This window comes from Manis javanica, chromosome 6 (genome assembly GCF_040802235.1).
Source record: "Manis javanica isolate MJ-LG chromosome 6, MJ_LKY, whole genome shotgun sequence".
Lineage (NCBI taxonomy): Eukaryota > Metazoa > Chordata > Mammalia > Pholidota > Manidae > Manis > Manis javanica.
In genome coordinates, this window is record NC_133161.1 from 88,316,332 (window position 1) to 88,335,858 (window position 19,527).

A 19,527-nucleotide genomic window follows, 5' to 3' on the forward strand; every position below is an offset into this window, starting at 1 on the left:
TTAGGGGTGCATATGTCTTATTGAATCTGAGAACTTGCTTTCTTTGAGTAAATTCCTAGGAGTGGAATTCTTGGGTCAAATGGTATTTCTATTTTTAGTTTTTTGAGGAACCTCTTTATTGCTTTCCATAATGGTTGAACTAGTTTACATTCTCACCAGCAGTGTAGGAGGGTTCCCCTATCTCCACATCCTCATCAGCATTTGTTGTTCTTAGTCTTTTCTATGCTGGCCATCCTAACTGATGTGAGGTGATATCTCATTGTGGTTTTAATTTGCATTTCCCTGATAATTAGTGATGTGGAGCATCTTTTCATGTGCCTGTTGGAGAATTGTCTCTTTATATCTTCCACCCATTTTTAATTGGGTTATTTGGTTTTTGGTTGTTGAAGCATGTGAGATCTTTATATATTTTGGATGTTAACCCCTTCTCGGATATGTCATTTACAAATATATTCTCCCATACTGTAGGATGCCTTTTTGTTCTACTGATGGTGTCTTTTGCTGTACAGAAGCTTTTTAGCTTGATCTAGTCCCATGTGTTCATTTTTGCTTTTGATTCCCTTGCCTGATGAGATACATTCAGGAAAAAGTTTATAGTTAGGAAATTTTTGCCTATGTTTTTTTCTAAGAGTTTTATGGTTCCATTACTCACATTCAGGTCTTTGATCCACTTTGAATTTAGTTTTGTGTATGGGGTTAGACAATGATCCACTTTCATTCTCTTACATGTAGCTGTCCAGTTTTGCCAACACCAGATGTTGAAGAGGCTGTCATTTCCCCATTGTATGTCCATGGCTCCTTTATCGTATTTTAATTGACCATATATGCTTGGGTTAATGTCTGGACTCTCTATTCTATTCCACTGGTCTATGGGTCTGTTCTTGTGCCAGTACCAAATTGTCTTGATTACTGTGGCTCTGTAGTATAGCTTGAAGTCAGGGAGTGCAATCCCCCCTGCTTTATTCTTCCTTCTCAGGATCGCTTTGGCTATTCGGGGTCTTCTGTGGTTTCATATGAATTTTAGAACTATTTGCTCTAGTTCATTGAAGAAAGCTGTTGGTATTTTGATAGGGATTGCATTGAATCTGTAGATTGCTTTAGGTAGGATGGCCATTTTGACAATATTAATTCTTCCTATCCATGAGCACGGGATGTATTTCCATTTATTGGTATCCTCTTTCATTTCTCTCATGAGTGTCTTATAGTTTTCAGGGTATAGGTCTTTCACTTCCTTGGTTAGGTTTATTTCTAGGTATTTTATTCTTTTTGATGCAGTTGTGAATGGAATTGTTTTCCTGATTTCTCTTTCTGCTAGTTCATCATTAGTGCCTTTTATTTCTTTGTGTTGTCTGATTGCCATGGCTAAGACCTCCAAAGCTATGTTGAATAAAACTGAAGGGAGTGAGCATCCTTGTCTTGTTCCCAATCTTAGGTGAAAAGCTTTCAGCTTCTCGCTGGTAACTATGATGTTGGCTGTGGGTTTGTCATATATGGCCTTTACTATATTGAAGTAATTGTGCTCTATACCCATTTTGTTGAGAGTTTTTATCATGAATGGATGTTGAATTTTGTCAAATGCTTTTTCAGTATCTATAGAGATGATCATGTGGTTTTTGTCCTTTTTGTTGATGTGTTGGATGATGTTGATGGATGTTTTAATGTTGTACCATCCTTGCATCCCTGGAATAAATCCTACTTGATCATGATGGATGATCTTTTCGATGTATTTTTGAATTTGACTTGCTAATATTTTGTGCAGTATTTTTGCATCTATGTTCATCAGGGATATTGGTCTGTAATTTTCTTTTCTTGTGGTCTTTGGTTTTGGTATTACAGAGATGCTGGGCTCATCGAATTGAGTTTGGAAGTATTCCCTCTTCTTCTACTTTTTGGAAAACTTTAAGGAATATGGGTATTAAGTCTTCACTAAATGTCTGATAAAATTCAGTCATTGTCCAGGCATTTTGTTCTTAGACAGTTTTTTGATTACCAATTCAATTTAATTGCTGGTAATTGGCCTGTTCAGATTTTCTGTTTCTTCCTGGGTCAGCCTTGGGAGGTTGTATTTTTCTAGAAAGTTGTCCATTTCTTCTAGGTTATCCAATTTGTTAACACAATTTTTCATAGTTTTCTCTAATAATTTCCTGTATTTATGTGGTGTCCTTAGCGATTTTTCCTTTCCCACTTCTGATTCTGTTAATGTGTGTAGACTCTCTTTTTCTTGATAAGTCTGGCTAAGGTTTTATCTATTTTGTTTATTTTCTTAGAGAACCAAATCTTGCTTTCACCAACTTTTTCTATTGTGTTATTCTTCTTGATCTTATTTATTTCTGCTCTAATCTTTATTATGTCTCTCCTTCTACAGACTTTGGACCTCATTTATTCTTCTTTTTCTAGTTTCCTTAATTGAGAGTTTAGACTGTTCATGTGGGATTGTTCTTCTTCCCTGAAGTAGGCCTATATTACAATATAATTCCCTCTTAGCATGGCCTTCACTGCATCCCTCAAATTTTTGCAGTGTTGAGTTGTTGTCATTTATCTTCATATATTGCTTGATGTCTGTTTTTACCTGGTCATTGATCCATTGATTATTTAGCAGCATGTTGTTAAACCTCCATGTGTTTGCGGGCTTTTTTGTTTTCTTTCCGTAATTTATTTCTACTTTCATACCTTTGTGGTCTGAGAAGCTGGTTGGTACAATTTCAGTCTTTTTGAATTTACTGAGTCTCTTTTTGTGGCCTAGTGTATGATCTATTCTTGAAAATGTTCCATGTGCACTTGAGAAGAATGTGTATCCTGCTGCTTTTGGGTGGAGGGTTCTGTAGATGTCTATTAGTTCCATCTGTTCTAATGTATTGTTCAGTGCCTCTGTGTCCTTACTTATTTTCTTTGTGGCGATCTGTCCTTTTGAGTGGGTGGTGTGTTGAAGTCCCCTAAAATGAATGCATTCCATTCTCTGTTTCCACCTTTAATTCTATTAGTATTTGTTTCACATATGTAGTTGCTCCTAGGCTGGGTGCATAGATATTTATAATGGTTATATTCTCCTGTTGGATTGACTCCTTTATCATTAGTAACGTCCTTCTTTGTCTCTTGTTACTTTCTGTGTTTTGAAGTCTAGTTTGTCTGATACAAGTACTGCAACTCCTGCTTTTTTCTCCCTATTAGTTGCATGAAATATCTTTTTCCATCCCTTCACTTTTAGTCTGTGTATATCTTTGGGTTTGAAGTGAGTCTCTTGTAGGTAGCATATAGATGGGTTTGTTTTTTTATCCATTCACTGACTCTATGTTTTTTTATTGGTGCATTCAGACCATTTACCTTTAGGGTGATTATCGATAGGTATGTACTTGCTGCCATTGCAGGCTTTAGATTCATGGTTACCAAAGGTTCAAGGTTAACTTCTTTACTATCTAACATTCTAATTTAACTCACTTAGTATGCTATTACAAACTCAACCTAAAGGTTCTTTTTTTCTCTTTTTTCCTCTTTTTATTCCTCCTCCATTCTTTTTATATTAGGTATCATATTCTGTACTCTTTGTCTATCCCTTGACTGACATTGGGGGTGGTTGATTTGATTTTCATCTGCTTAGTAATTAATTGGTCTACTTTCTTCACTGTAGTTTCATTTCCTCTGGTGGCAGCTATTTAGCCTTAGGAACACTTCCATCTATAGCAGTCCCTCCAAAATACACTGTAGAAACAGTTTGTGCAAGGTAAATTCTCTCAGCTTTTGCTTATCTGAACTTGCTTAATCCCTCCTTCAAATTTAAATGGTAATCTTGCTGGGTAGAGTATTCTTGGTTTGAGGCCTTTCTGCTTCATTGTGTTAAATATATCATGCCACTCTCTTCTGACCTGTAAGGTTTCTGCTGAGAAGTCTGGTGATTGCCTGACGGGTTTTCCTTTTTATGTGTTCTTTTTTCTCTCTCTGGCTGCTTTTAATTGCCTGCCTTTATCCTTGATCTTTGCCATTCTAATTATTTTATCTTGGTGTCTTCCATGGGTCCCTTGTGTTGGGATATCTGTGCACCTCCATGGCCTGAGAGATTATCCCTTCCCCAGATTGGGGAAGTTTTCAGCAATTCCCTCCTCAAAGACACTGCCTATCCCCTTTTCTCTCTTCTTCTTCTGGTACCCCTATAATGTGTATATTGTTCTGTTTGGATTGGTCACACAGTTCTCTCAGTATTCTTTCATCCCTAGAGTTCCTTTTTTCTCTCTGTGCAGCTTCTTTGTATTCTGCTTCTCTAATTTCTGTTTCATCTACCATCTCCTCTACTTTATCTAATCTGCTTTTAAATCCCTCCATTGTGTGTTTCATTTCAGATACTGTATTCCTTAATGATTGAATATCATTCCTGAATTCTTCCCTGAGTTCTTGAATATTTTTCTTTATCTCCATGGGCATGTTTATGATTTTTATTTTGAAATCTCTTTCAGGAAGATTGATGAGTTCAGTGTCACTTGACCCTCTTTCTGGTGTTTGTGGGATCTTGGTTTGAACCAGGTTCCTTTGACATTTCATATTTTTATTTGGCACCCTGTAGTGCCCAGAAGCTCTACTCTCTGAAGCTGCTCAGCCCCCGGGGATATGGTGCGGGTTGCAGGGGAGAAGCACTGGTGCCTCTGGGGAGGAGAGAGCTGTTTCCTGCTTCCCAACTGCAGTGCCTGTCTCCACTGCCAGGGCCAGTGGGCTGAGCTTGCAGGCAGAAGGCTCTGTTCTTTACTCTTGTGGCTGCCGTAGGTGGGGCCACCCTCAACTGGCCAGGTGTATTGGTGGGGGCAGTCAGTTTGTGAGCTGTTGCCGGCTGGGAGGAAGGCACAGCAGGCTGTGTATCGTGGTTTGGGGCCTTTTAGCTCTCTAGCCAGCCAGGTGAACGGAGTGCCTGAAGCTCTTGAAAGTTCCCAACCTGCTGGGCAAAGTGTGCCCACACAATTTTTTCCACCTGTCCTTTCTCCTGAGCAGCAAGCTCTGTGCAATCCTTGCCCCTTTAGCAGCCCTCTCACTGTTTGGAAGTCTCTCAGACTCCCTGCCTTTCTTTTGTCCCAGAGTGGCTGGTTGTGGATCTCTGTTTTCCACAGGCAGCTAGAATCTCAGTCTCTCCAAGTATTCCACCTGTCTTAGCTTTCCAACCCCACTAATCTCCAGAGCACCATGCAATGTAGGTTCATGCTCCCAGAGCAGATCTCCAGGGCTGGGTGTTCAGCAGTCCTAGGCCTCCATTCCCTCCCTGATCTGTTTCTCTTCCTGCCTCCTGTGAGGTAGGGTGGGGGAAGGTCTTGGTTCCCTTCAGATCACAGCTTTGGTACTTGGTTCCCTTCAGATCACAGCCTTTTCCTTGAGGTTCGCTGGTTTACCCAGGTGTGTACAGTGTGCCACAGCCTTCTTTCCTGTTGTACTTTCAGGAGTTGATGTATTTGCTATATTTTCATATTATATGTGGTTTATGTCTCACCTCTCACACTGCCATCTTTAATCCTCTCCCCAAGTAACACATTTTAAATTGGACAGCTGGGCTCCAGGAAATATGCCACCTGGACTGCTCAACAGAACTGTTCAAAGGTAATTCCTGTGATCACAAGTACCTTGGCCACTAAATGCCTCTTGGGGCCTCTTTCAATTTTAAGTCAAATTTATAAGGAATCCAGGATTTTTGTCTTTCTTACTGCCCAGATGTTTTTTTTCTTATTTCCCTAAGGTAATGACCAGTATTCCTGGGAAGTGAATAATGTCATGACAAGACATTATTTTATCTTCATAAAATCAGTCAGAACCACATACTGTAAGATTCCATTTACATGAAATGTCCAGAATATGTAAATCTGGACAGAAGACAGAAAGTAGAGACAGAAAGTAAATTAGTGGTTGCCTAGGGTCTGAAGAATTTAGGAGGAAAACAGAGTAGCTGTTTATGGGTATGGTGTTTCTTTTGGGGGTGATGAAATGTTCCAAAATTGATTGTGGTGATGGTTGCACAACACCAAATATACTAAAAACCACTGAGTCATACAGTTTACATGGGAAAATTATATGGAATGTGAATTATACCTCAGTAAAGCTGATATTGAAAAAAACTGTCAGGAAATGAACAGGCAACATTGAATAGGGTGTGTACGTGAGTTTGTTCCACTGAGGGAGATAATTACCTTGTTTCACTGAAGGAGAAGTTTGGTCTGGTATTCTATCTACCCTTACTGTACACACTGTTTCTATTTTGGGCCTTTTTATAGTCTTGTTATTGTTAGTGAGCAACAATTAGGTCAAAAACTACAGTGAGGCCTTGATTACAGCTTACCCTTGTTTTCAATCAACAGTAAACGTGACTAATGTCACCATGGCTCAACTCAACCACCCTCATATATTCAGGAATTTTTGGACATGTGCTGGGAGCTAGCAGGGCTGACCAGCTGGAGATTGGGCTCCTTGGAGACACTGGGTTGGTTGAACTTGGGCTCCAGGGCCAAGATGTTGGTGAATATTGGGAAAATGTCTTCCCTTGACCTGGGGGTGGAAGGATGCTGTGGAAGGAACCCTGAAGGAAAAGAGAGTCCTCTGGCTTGGCCTTGACAGACAGGCTGGAAATTTGTGAGAAGAGCAGATTTTGAGCCCAAAATTCCTCTCTTCAAATTCCAGCCCAGGACCCCTAACCCCCATCCCTTACCTCTAAGGGAAACCATACCAGGTCAGGGGGAGACTGTAATGAGGTGACTGCTCCTGAGGCAGGGTGAAGCAGGAGCACAAGAACACAAGACAATTCTCTTATCACTTTGTAACAGGGTCCTGTGGTGGTTAATTTTATGTGTCAACTTGGCTAGATCACAGTGCCCAGATATTTGGTTAAACATTATTTTGGATGAGATTTAAATTAAATCAGTGGACTTTGAGTAAAGTAGATTGTCCTCTACAATGTGGGTGGGCCTCACTTGATCAGTGGAAGGCCTGAATGGAACAAAAGGCTGACCTTCCAGAACAAGAGGGGATTCTGCCAGCAGACTGTCTTCAGACTTCATCTGCAACACTGGCTCTTCCTGGCTTGCTAGCAGAACCTTTAGATTCAAACTAGAACTCTTGCCTGAGTCTCCAGCTTGCTGGCCTCCCCCTTCAGATTTAGGACATGCCAAGCCTCCACAATGGTATGAGCCAATTCCTTAAAGTAAATCTCTTTCTCCATATATACACATCCTACTAGTACTGCTTCTCTGGAGAACACTGAAGAATATAGGACCTTATTTCTCCCTCTTCAAAAGTGACACTTGGAGCAAAACAGAGGTACAGCTTTGACCTCTCCAAAAGGAGACTAGAAGACAGGAAAATCAGCCAGAAAGCACATTTCTTGGTGTTTGAAGACCCATCCTGCCCCAAAGCCTAACCAAAGGGGATGGGATTGCTCTCACCTCTGAGCCTCTGAGAAATCCAGAATCTACACTGTTCTTTTGGCATATGGCAAGTTTTTCTGGAATCATAAGCATTTCTATATGACTGTCCTGACTTTTCAGTTTTAAAAAGTCAGACTTTTTTTTAATAGTGGAAGGAAAATGGAATGCTTACCTGACCCTAACCTACTTGCTGATGGTGCACATGCAATGATGTAATTGGCCTACTGTGCAGGCACATGCTTACACATATGTTGGCAATGAGCCATAATTGTCTGCATTGCTGTATAAAGAGCTCCTTCGGGTGCTCTTCCTGGCTGGTGGAGATGGAGGCTGAGGTGAATTGCAGACTTGATGGATGCAGATGTGATTCCAGCACTTGACCTTCTACTGTGAGAATAAAGCTTGGTATAAACCCTTTTAGCTGCCATTCCATTGTCGATATTTGGTCTCACCGAATCCAGATTGAACCTGCTCTGAGCCGAAATCTTCCTCCGGTGAGACAAATAGTGTAGTCTTAGTACAAGAAATAGAAGCCAGACTACATTTTAGACACAAAAGAAATTGACAGGGAAGTTGGTGCCTATAAAACAGTTGGAAATACTGAAGAAGCAACATTTAGGCTGGTGCCTTCTGAAATGATTACATGAAAACCAGAGAACTGACTCCTGCCCTCCCAGGAGCTACCTGTTCTGCCCACATTAGGAGGGTGGGCTGTCATCGGAATTACCGAGCTCATGAACACACTTCAGTTGCTGTACTGGAGAAATGTGGAAATTGAGATCAGAAACCACCACTGCTGCCATCAACAGGAAGCTCGATCACGCAAGCCAAGGAAACATGGCTGATGGCCTTCTGAAACTTGTATGGCCAGGGAGTTGCACACCCACAACTACAAGGGGGTCTGGGAGATATAGTTTTAAGCTTTCCAGGCCCTGCAACACAGAAAGGCACCGCAGGAACATATAGGGATGAGGACTCAATGTCAGTCGGTTTCTAGCACAAATAGTGATTATAACTGGGTGGTTATCCTGTGCCTGATTCAGGGTTAATCTTGTGCTGATTCTGTTCAGTCGCATCCAAGGTCAAGTACAAGGCTCACTCTCCCTTCTCTACCCTCCATGCTACTAGAGGTCCAGGGCCCCACTTTCCTTTTCAAAGGCTGATGACCAGGAGGGATTGTCCATATGGAATAGGGAGGACAGAAACCCAACCTTTCCTCCTGCATGTCAGGCCATAGAGACAGCCCAGTTGCTGTCAAGTGTAAGTCCTCACCAGACACCTGCCAGAAGGCAAACTAAAACAGCTCCTTGGCACAGGGAATTATACGGTTTACTCAGATGCAGGCTGGCACTGAGACCCAGTTGTCTCCCCATGGCTGCACCACCTCTCTCTCCTCACTTCTATCCACCCTCATCCCTCAGCCTGGGGGATACTCTCCTCATCTGGGTGAGGAGCTTTGCCTGATATTTTCTCCTAAGTCTATAGGCTATTTGTCCTCTCCAGTCCACTAAAGGCCTTACCAGTGGTTTGCATCTGCATCACCTGGAGGGCTTGTTAAGATGCAGACTGCTGGGCCTTATCCTCAGAATGGCTGATTCACTGGGGCAGGGGCAGGTGCACAATTTGCCTAACAGGCACCCAGGTGCATCCAAGTGACAATTCTGCTGATCTGGAGAATGAACTTTGAGAAACACTGGCCCCAGGCTTTTGAAACTCTAAAATTCTGTGCTCTCTGCTCTCAAGTCCCATCCCTTAGCGTCCTGCCAATGGGTTTCAGCCCCAGGCAAGTTTGCTATGGATTCAATGTGACCAAAGAAATTGACAGCAAAATGTTCTTGGGGTGCAAGAGTTATACCCAACTTTATTTCCAGGTGGCAGGTCAGTCACTAAAATCCTGTTCACTCAAAGCGAGTCTGCATGCAACAAGCCGGTCTCTGCCTCTGGGCCCCTCTGTCTGCACAGCTGTCCTCTGGGCCTCTACCTGCACAGCCATCCTGCACAGCCATCCTCTGGGCCTCTGTCCTCGGCACTGCCACCACTCCAACCTCTGCTCTGCTCTCTTGCAGCCTTGCAGCCATGCCACCATGTTGCACCCAGAGCACTGGGCAGAGCTCTTTATATAGAGTCAACAGCCATGTATTTCCCACAGGTGTGCAGTGAGCTAGTCAACCAGGGCCAGGTGAGAATCCTGGCCACAGGAACTCTCATTTTGTCCACTTAGGTATGAGCAAAGAATGGCTTATCTGTTTAAATGTGGAGACCAGGCAGACTCAGGGAGCTGCTTCCCTCTATGTATGTTCATTTCTGGGACTTTCTTTTTGAAAAGTATTTGGTGGAAACTGGTTTCACTCCAAAAAACCCCACAAAATTCCCAGCAAACCCCAAATTATGTAGGTTGTAGGGAGGAGGCCTGTTATTTTGTGGCAGAACTAGTCTTATTCTGGCAATAAACTTGTAAAAACATAATGAAAGTGCTTTTTAACATCCTGTTTTTCCTCCTTTTGTTGACTTTTGGGCTTTTCTTCCCAAACAAGGAGTGATGCAATAAGATCGGAAAGTTGCCAGACTTTTATTGGTAGTTTTATTTGGTTCCATTTTTATGCTTCTGTGCACCTATCTGCTTTGAATATTAACCTAGGAATTGAAGTGACCGTAAGGCAGTCTGAGAGTGGCCCAGAAATTGCATGGGGCTGGATAACCATTTCCTAGAGTGAAAGGGGAAGCTCTAAAAAGCTAGTTGCAAGCTATCAAGGTCATACATGGACCCCTGTCAGTGGGTAGATAAGACTTGAACCTAAGAATATGGATGTCTATGATAACTGGTCCTTGCTCTTCATCCTGAACAAAAATTTAATGTCCCTATGTCTTTCTGGGTGTCTTCAAAAACTTCCATTTCTCATGAAAGCCAGGCTGGTGCAGCCTTGTCCTACAACCAGGAGTGTGGACATTAGAAGTAGACAGCTTCATCCAGATCCTGGTTCTGCTTCCTCCTAGCTGTGTCACCTTGGGCAAGTTATGGCTCAGTTTCATTTAAGTGAGAATGATAAAGTACCTGCCTTACAGGGTTGTTTGTAGATTGAATAATTAGTACACATAAAGTACTTACTTAGAGCAGTTTCTGGTGTGTAGTAGCTCAATTAAAGTTGCTATTCTTATCATGAAATTGCTTTTGTCTTGTGGCATAAGTTAAATTATAATATGTGAATATGTCTGTGAGCATCCTTTTATCTTCCAGACTGGTAATGAACTCACAAAGCCCTGATCCTTGCCAATGATGACTGGTAGCAGCAATGCCTCCAGAGCTATTTGCTCTTTTTAAGCAACACTTGTCATTCTTTTAGTTGGGCCTCCCTTTGCTGCTCCATGTCAGAGATCAAAACACAGAGGCAGACAACATGGATGGAGCTGGAGGGTACTATGCTCAGTGAAATAGGCCAGGCAGAGAAAGACAAGTACCAAATGATTTCTTTCATTTGTGGAGTATAACAACAAAATAAAACTGAAGGAACAAAACAGCAGCAGACTCACAGACTCCAAGAAGGGACTAGCGGTTACCAAAGGGATGGGCTGGGGAGGCTGGGTGGGGAGGGAGGGAGAAGGGGATTAAGGGGTATTATGATTAGCACACATAATGTAGGGGGGTCACGGGGAAGACAGTATAGTACAGAGAATACAAGTAGTAACTCTATAGCATCTTACTACACTGATGGACAGTGACTGCAATGGGGTGTGCAGGGGGACTTGATAATATGGGTGAATGTAGTAACCACAATATTGCTCATTGCACATAAGATTGTATATCAGTGATACCTTAAAAAAAAAAAACAGAGGTGAAAGCCATAGATTCTATCAGCCTAGCTTGCCATCCAAAGCCCTGCTTTGAAACATGGTGTGGGGAAGTTGGGGTTCCTATGGCCAGGATCCTCACTGAACTTAAACCACCTGATGATGTAACTGGCCTGTTGCTAGGCTACCACTTCCACACCTTTAGGCAATAAGCTATTACTGTGCTATATAGAGAGCTCAGCCCAGTGCTCTGGGCAGAGGCGAGACGCTAGTGCCTGACCTACCACTGGGAGAACAAGCCTGGTAATAAACCCTTTCACCCCAAAGAACGTTTTGCTATCAATTTCCTTGGTCACACTGAATCCATAGCGAACTTGCCTGGGGCTGAAACCCATTGGCAAGACAATGGCCTTCCTCATTTTTAGCTTACTCAGGGGGGCTTGCGAACCATGAAATATCAAGTCCTGGTCCTGATATTAACTAGTTTTGTGACATGAGACAACTTACTTCACTTCTCTGAGCTTCAGTTCTAAATGATAAAATTAAAGACTGGGTCCAGAACCTAAGATGTGGGGCTTCCTAATCCCAGAGAAATCTGCACGTGCCTGAGAGCTGGTGGATGATTGCATTCAGGTGTAAAGTTCCTTCACTGCCAACAAGTCATGCCTTCTGGCAGTGAAGCTTGCTGAGACAGTGGAAGCATAAGTAGGAGAGGCAGAGACAAGAGTTTTCTAATGGATGGTGTCCAAGACCTACTGAGAGGCAGCACAGCTTGAGATTCTTTGTGTATGGCCCCCGAGGGGTGCTCCCCCAACAAACAGTGCACAGAATACTGTCAAGCCAAAGTGAATGATGAGAACCCTTGGACTGTGGTTAGGAGTATGTATTTACCTGGTCTGATAATTGTGATTTCTAATAAGAAATATATATATGTGTGTTCTTCATTCCATTCTTGGCACAGAGCTCCAAAAACCCTTAGAATTTCCCAAGTGTTGAGATTGATAAAGGTGTTTCTTGTTATGTTATGAGTGACTTTTGGACCCCACCGGAGAATGGGGGCTGGTTGCCAGGAGAACCATCTAATGTTATTTGAAGTTTAAAACTTTCAGTCCCACCCCCGCTGACCTAAGGTTTGGGGAGGGGGTGGGGCTGGAGATTGAGTTCAATCACCAATGGCCAATGATTTAATCAATTATATGTAAGTAGTAAAGCCTCCACAAAAACCCAAAAGTAGAGCATTCAGAGAGCTTCCGGTTTAGTGAACGGGTAGAGATTTGAGAAAGAGTGGTGAGCTCAGAGAGCGCATGGAAGCTCTGCGTCCTTTGCCCATATCTTGCCCTGTGCATCTGTTTAACCTGGCTGTTCCTGAGCTACATAATAAACTGGCAGTCTGGTAAGTAAAGTGTTTTTCTGAGTTGTCTGAGACACTCTAGCAAATTATTGGAACCCAAGAAGGTGGTCATTGGAATTTCCAATCTATACCCAGTTGGTCAGAAGCACAGGTAACAGCCTGTACTTGTGTGTGATTGGCATCTGAAATGGGGAGGGCTGGGACAGTGTTGTAGGTCTGAGTCCCTAACTGTGGGATATGACATTCTCTCCAGGTTGATAGTGTTAGACCTAGTTGAATTGTGGGATATCCAGTTGGTGTCTGACAATTGCTTGGTGTGGGGGAAGAAACCCACATGTTGGAATTGGGAGCAGAAATATGCCTAGCGTCAGAAAGATCTAGGTTCAAATTCTAGCTGTGCTATTTACTCTTTGGATAACCTTTAGCAAGTCACCTAACCTCTCAGCATCAGTTTCTCCAGGGTTTGTAGTCATTATTAAATTAAATACATTAAGCACCTAGACAGTTTCTGGAAAAGACTAAGCTCTTAATTCTCATTCATTACTGTTATCGTCATCTGCATCAGCTAGTGAGAAGAGGGAGGCAGGGACTAGGCTGGCTAGGCTGGTTCTAGGGAAGGTAATCAGGTGGGCTCAGTCGATACAGTGAACTAGAATCTGGTTCAGGTAATTATCAGTAGCTTCAGGGAGCAAAGAAAGCAGAGGGGGTGACTGTGTGTAGATAGATAGTGGATCAAAGTCATGAAAGAGTCATGGCTCTTGAGGAACTGACTTATTCCAGCAGAGGCCCAGCTCTGCGGCAGCTGTGGAAGGGTGGATAGGGAGGCATATAGCTGGTAAAGACCAGAACAGGGTAACTGAACCTCAGCTAAGGCTGAGGTCTTCAGTCCTAATGGGAGAAACTGAGGCACAGGAGCAGTGTGATGAGCTAAGTCACTGCAGGGCAGATGTTGAATAGAGGAAGGAAGGGAGGAAGAGCTGGGATGCTGGAGACTTCCTGGGTGTTCAGAGCTCTGCTGTAGCTCAGGAGATCATTACTCGCCTGACTAGTCCAGCCACTGGTGACTCCAGCATTCAGAGCACAGCTTCTGGTGATGTGATCGTGTGGTGTCCGGGCTGGTGAGTGGCCAGTGTGTGGCAATCTGAGGGAGATTGGAGAAAAAACATTCCACAACAGTGACAAGAGCCTAAACTTGGATGAAAAAGACTTTTCTTATCGGCCTTAAGGAAAAAAGTGTAGTATTTCTTAACTTGGAAATTGTTCTTGGAGAAGAGATCTCCTGGTTCTGTCCCAGATGTCTACTCAGTTTTTTAACAACTCTTGAAACAAAACTAAATGGGAAAATTGGACTGTAAAAATAAATAAAAATGTTTGGCCTGCAGATTTGGTGGAATTTCCCCAAATAGTTTATGAAATATGAAATGTGTTAGGCTCAAGTTGGGATTTTTCTGGGGGACAGGGGGATTCTTTTTAACTTAGAAGCAACCCTGAATATTTAAACCCTGTTATACACTATGTTATTACCAGAAGTCTAGAAGTTTATACTTCAAATTTCCTGTCATTTTTTTCCACTCATATGGGGGAAAGGAGATGGAGATTAATATCTGGGATAGATGGAAGGTTTTATAAATTTCTGAGTTTTTTCCCCCTGCTCATAAGATTTTTATTTAAAACCTTGTTATTGTACAGTTCAAAATATCTATTGGTCCACTGCAGATCACAACGTCATTTGGGCCTCAGCTTTCTTTGCTCTGATTGAGCTTTCTTGTTATCTGTGAGCCAAATATCTATATGGGCCCACTTAGCTCCAGTTGTGTACCATAGGATTTCATCTACACTTCAACCTTGAAGCAAGGTCCCTAAAGGAATTAGCTCCATCTCCTTGCTAATGAAATTATTCACAGCAGCAACGACCATTTCTTCTTATTTTCAAAGAGGAAATGCTTCAAAGAAGTCTATTGTGAAAAAAGAGAGAAGCTGGCTCATCTCTTTTATAGATTAATATCCTTTCAGTGCAGATTGCAGACCTGGCTTTTTTTAGCTGAGGTACTTTAATGGTTAAAAAATAATTTATCCCACTTCATATAGTATAACTATATCTGAGATATCTTCCAACTCCTTTTGGCTCAAAGATTTCAACTTAGGTACAAGATCTGAGAAGATGGTTTAGGGGAAAAATGGGTAAGGATTATGTCTGTGGATGTCATCAACACCTGTTTTAAAAATATTGTGCAATTAAGCTGTTTTGAAGTGAGAGTTATATGGGCCTAAAGTTTCATATACATAATTAGAATTTACATTTCATTCAGCAGTGCATTGATCTGACTTTATTACCTATTAATGGAATACAAGACATTCTCGGTAGTTATTTTGGCTTCAGGTTGGTTTCCTACCTCATGATTTTTATTAGATTTAGCTGGCCTACATCCAGCTAGAAAAGACTCCATAATAGTTATAATTAATTGGTTTCATATTTGCTGAATCAGAAGCTTTTATATAATGTTTTGGTCTCAACATTTTCATTAGTCCTGCCTTTAGCCTTTGCTATTATAAAGAGATTCCCTTTTAGCTCTGTTAGAAATAATTTGGTTAGGAAGTAAATATTGGTAGACTAATTCTTGGTTATTGAGTTATATTGCAGATGATTAAAAAGTGAATGAGAAAGATTTTTAAAATTAAGGTATCATTGATAAACTATCTTATGAAGGTCTCACATGAACAGCATTGTAATTTCAGCATTCACCCATATTATCAAGCCCCACCCCCACATCACTGTCCATCAACATAGTAAGATGCTATAGAGTCACTACTTGTCTTCTCCGTGCTATACAGCCTTCCTTATGACCTACTTATAATGTGTGTGCTAATTATAGTGCCCTTTAATCCCCTTCTCCCTCCCTCCTCACCCAGCCTCCTTAACCCCATCCCTTTGGTAACGGTGAAGTCCCTTCTTAGAGTCTGTGAGTCTGCTGCTGTTTTGTTCCTTTAGTTTTGCATTGTTGTTACCCTCCACAAATGAGTGAAATCATTTGGTACTTCTCTATTTCCACCTGGCTTAGAAAAAGACATTAAAAAAATCAAATAGCATAAATGTAAATTGTTTTCTTGAGTCACCACAAAAGCATTTCTAGCCCTCTTGATGAGTTGTGTTACCATCCAGGGATAATTGACTTTATTTTGTGCTTCTGAGGTCTAAAAACAGCATACACACATATTGTAAAGAGAATCCTACATTTGTTGGTATGGTGTGTATATTTGCATGTGTACATAGAAGTCATGAATCAATATTCTGGGCACCACAAACCTTAGAAACTTTTAAGATGTGGAATTGTATTAGAGATGCCAAAGAGAGGGAAGGGGAGAGAAAAAAGTGAACTGAGAAAGCCTGATAGCATTATTTCTTTTTGCTCAGTGTGGATAAAATGGTTAAAGGAGGTTTTTATTACATACAACTACAAAGAAACAATTAAAGTGATGAAAAAGTGTTCCTTTACATAGTCGAATGCTAGGCAGGGAAATTTAATGTCATCAGAAATCACTATAGCAAATTTCAGTGAAGGATTGCAGAACAATAAAAGCCTTGTTAATCTCATACTGGTTTATTCAGTGTGTAATTCAAAGCAATGCTGCTCCCAAGGCAGAAATTTACAATTGCTCCGTTTGAAGGGAGGATAATGTGTCAGTCCAAGGGGAAATCAGGTCTAGAACTGGCCTCATGGTGGCAGAACCTCCCATGTCCCCAAACAGCTCCAAAGCTGGCCAAGTAAAACAAAAAGAGAACCATCCTGTGAAGTCAGTAGGTCTTGAACTGCAATGCGTTTCTCTTTTCTCCTGCCTTTCTGGTGGATGAAAAAAGTGTCTCCCAAGTAAGGAGCAAGTGGCTAAGTCAAAGAAACTCAAGTCCTGGATAAGCTATCACTTAGGAAGTGACCCCTCACCCTCTGGCAAGGGCATATAGGTTTATTCAAGAGAACCCGCTCTTCCCATCTTCCGTGTATAGGCTGTGTGTGTATTTAATTGGTAATGATAGTGAATACAGAGTAGCCTCCCTTGGCATAAAAAACGCTAAACAAGAGTCAGGCATGAGTCAACTGCAAGAGGGGCTTGAATCATAATATATTTTGAACATTTTTGGTCAACAATCCTTCAGAGAACAATCTTCCAGTTTTATGTTGTCATTTTTATAGAACTAAATATGAACAGCTTACAATTCCAAGATTTTTAAAAACTCAGCTTTGATTCCAATGATTAATCCATGCTTGTAGGGACCCTAAGCTCTGTCAAACCCCAGTGACATTGTGAGGTTTTGCCCCGCCTAGCTAATGAAGTAAATAACTGAGGATTTTACCACACCCATTTTCCTGTTTATGTAGAAGCCACCTTAAATAGGGTGGGCCGTTTTGGACCTGAGAGCTGCCAGTTAGACACTAAGGAAATGCCTAAAACCCTTAGATGAGACATCTCAGCAGATGTGGATTGAAAGGGCCTTTTCACAGTCTGGGATCCTGAACTACCTTCCATGTGGCAGCATGTACTTAATGTCAAAGTGCTGCTATGGCTGAGGCATGCTCAATAGATATATATGTACTTCCCCATAGATCCCAGCCCTTCAGTAGTTTGTTCAATCCATCCGCGACCGAAGTGACATGTGTCACCTCTAGACTGAAGCACAGAAGAAGAGTGGGTTTGAATTCTCCATGCTTTCTCTTCATCTATTGCCAGGACAGTGGAGGCCTAAGATTCCAGTGATACAGCTCCACAAATTAGAGCCTTTATTGACCAGGGTTCTTGAGCAGGATTCCCTTGTCTCCATCTCCCTCTCCACCATCAACCCACATGGGTCACAAAATGAAAGCAAGAATAAACTCAGATTGTGTTAAGCCAAGGTCTTGGGCTTAGTTTGTTACTTCAGCAGAGTCTAGGCTAATACAGCTGCTATTCTGCATCTTGTGGAGAAGGATGAGCAATCTGAGTAATGCAATCCTTGAATGAGCCACAGGGGCTTTGCCGGTTTGCCTTTGCGTCATGTTATCCCAGGGTTATTCCACTCCATCGCTGCTCCCCACCCCATCAGGGAGTGGTGAGGAGGAAGTGAGGAAGAGCCTTGGTCAGTTGGGGGTTGACATCTAACATTTCCCTTCTGACAGTTTCTCTTCTTATTCACCAACCTCCTCTTGGAGATTGGGATTTTCAGCTTGCTAAACATATGGTACAAATAAGTGAAATTATTCATTGTGGTTTTCATTTGAGTGAGCTAATTTCCGCTCCTAAGAAAGGCCTTAACAAAACAGGAAGTTTTTCTTGGATCTAGAAATGGAACTCTGCCTTCTGACATTAGTTTTTACCAGCTTTTGCAAATCTCTTTTCCTACTTCTCTGTCAGAGGGTGGGGCCAGTAGAAGAGATGAGATAAAACCAGAAAATGCTGCTTAGTATACTGGAGTTAGGGCTGATTTGGTTTGGAAGGTGGAGGGAGTAAAATGACAGCTTGACCAGGCCAGACCACATCCTCTCATCTGACCACTTTATCTTCTGCCTCTTCCCCCACTTTGGCCTTGCCAAAGAGGTACAAAGGGAAGTGTGAAGGGCCAAAGAACACTACAGTAGTTGGAAGTCACTCCTTGATAGTAACCCTTGACATATGTATCCCAGATGATAATCCTCAATACATATTTTGATATGTATACTGTGTGCTTCCACTCCATGGGGGCAGGGGACCTGTGTGTCTTTTACTCAATACTTACCAACAAAGAAGGCATCCAAGAGTATTTAAAGGAATAGAGAGAAGAACACTTGATTCTCAAAACTATCTTACAGGGGTTGAGAAAATAAAATATAATGAATTTTCATTTTACAAATAGAAAAATGGAAGCATTAAGAATTTGCTACTTGCTCAGGGTCACACAGGGTCAGTTAAGAGATGGAACTAAAATCCAAGTGTCCCAGGTTACCGTTTTCAACTGTATGACAGGTTAAAGTCCTCTCTCCACCCCATCCAGCACAATAATACAGGCCATTTATCATTACCACTGTCAATGTGATGTGAATTACCAAGTTGAGATTCTCTGTTGTTTATGTCTGCATATGTATTAGGCAAGTCTATCAGGAAAGATATCAAGATCCTAATATCATCATCACTGGGAGATGGAGTCTCAGGACACTAATTTATAAGTTCTTACTGATTTTGTTTTTGATTTTTCCTCCCAAGAATAAGCATGTATTACTTATGCTATCCAAAAATAGAAGGGGTAAAGCTGCCTCTAGTTTTCAACATTTTCTGTACATAGGGGATTCAATGGGCTTTAAGCCTAGCACTTTGAATTACCAAGGAGGTTTGGAGTAGAAAAATCACAGGAAGGGAATAGTGGCAGAAATTGCTAGTTACCGTGTAGTCTGTACTTCTCTTCTTGTATAATAATAGAATTTCTAGAAATTCTATTATTATACAAGTCACCTTGTAGCTAGGTGGGGCCTAAGTTGGGAGTAGAAGTTGATGTATACAATATCCAGATTGTTGCCCTTGAAGGAGAATGTCTTCACTCTCTCTCTTCCTGCTGGAATGTATTTGTGAGGGTAAGAGCTTGAGCTGCCACTGTATCTTGCTATCTCTTTGAACTCATATCCCAAGTAATGCCAGAGCTAAACATTTAGTCAAACAGTGTTCCAACTTTCTGACCCTGAACACAAACTGTTCTTTGGAAAGAATTGACAACTGAGTTAGTTAAGCTTTCTTCTGGGTACAAGGACCTAATTCTAACTTGGTGATCAAGAATGAGTCTTTAATCCAGGACCTGCTATGTAATAGGGATGGTGAAGAAAATGCAGCAATTCATGTGACATTTCATGCAGATCATGTACACTTGGGCTTTTGGTTTCCAGTTCTTTCTGTCTGAAACTGACCCTCCATCCCCACCTGACATTATTCGGAATTTATGTATATGGTCCTGAGTGTTTTGTATAGGAAGGCTGCCCAGATGAGTCTTGTTGCCATCTAGCCTCTGGGGCAATG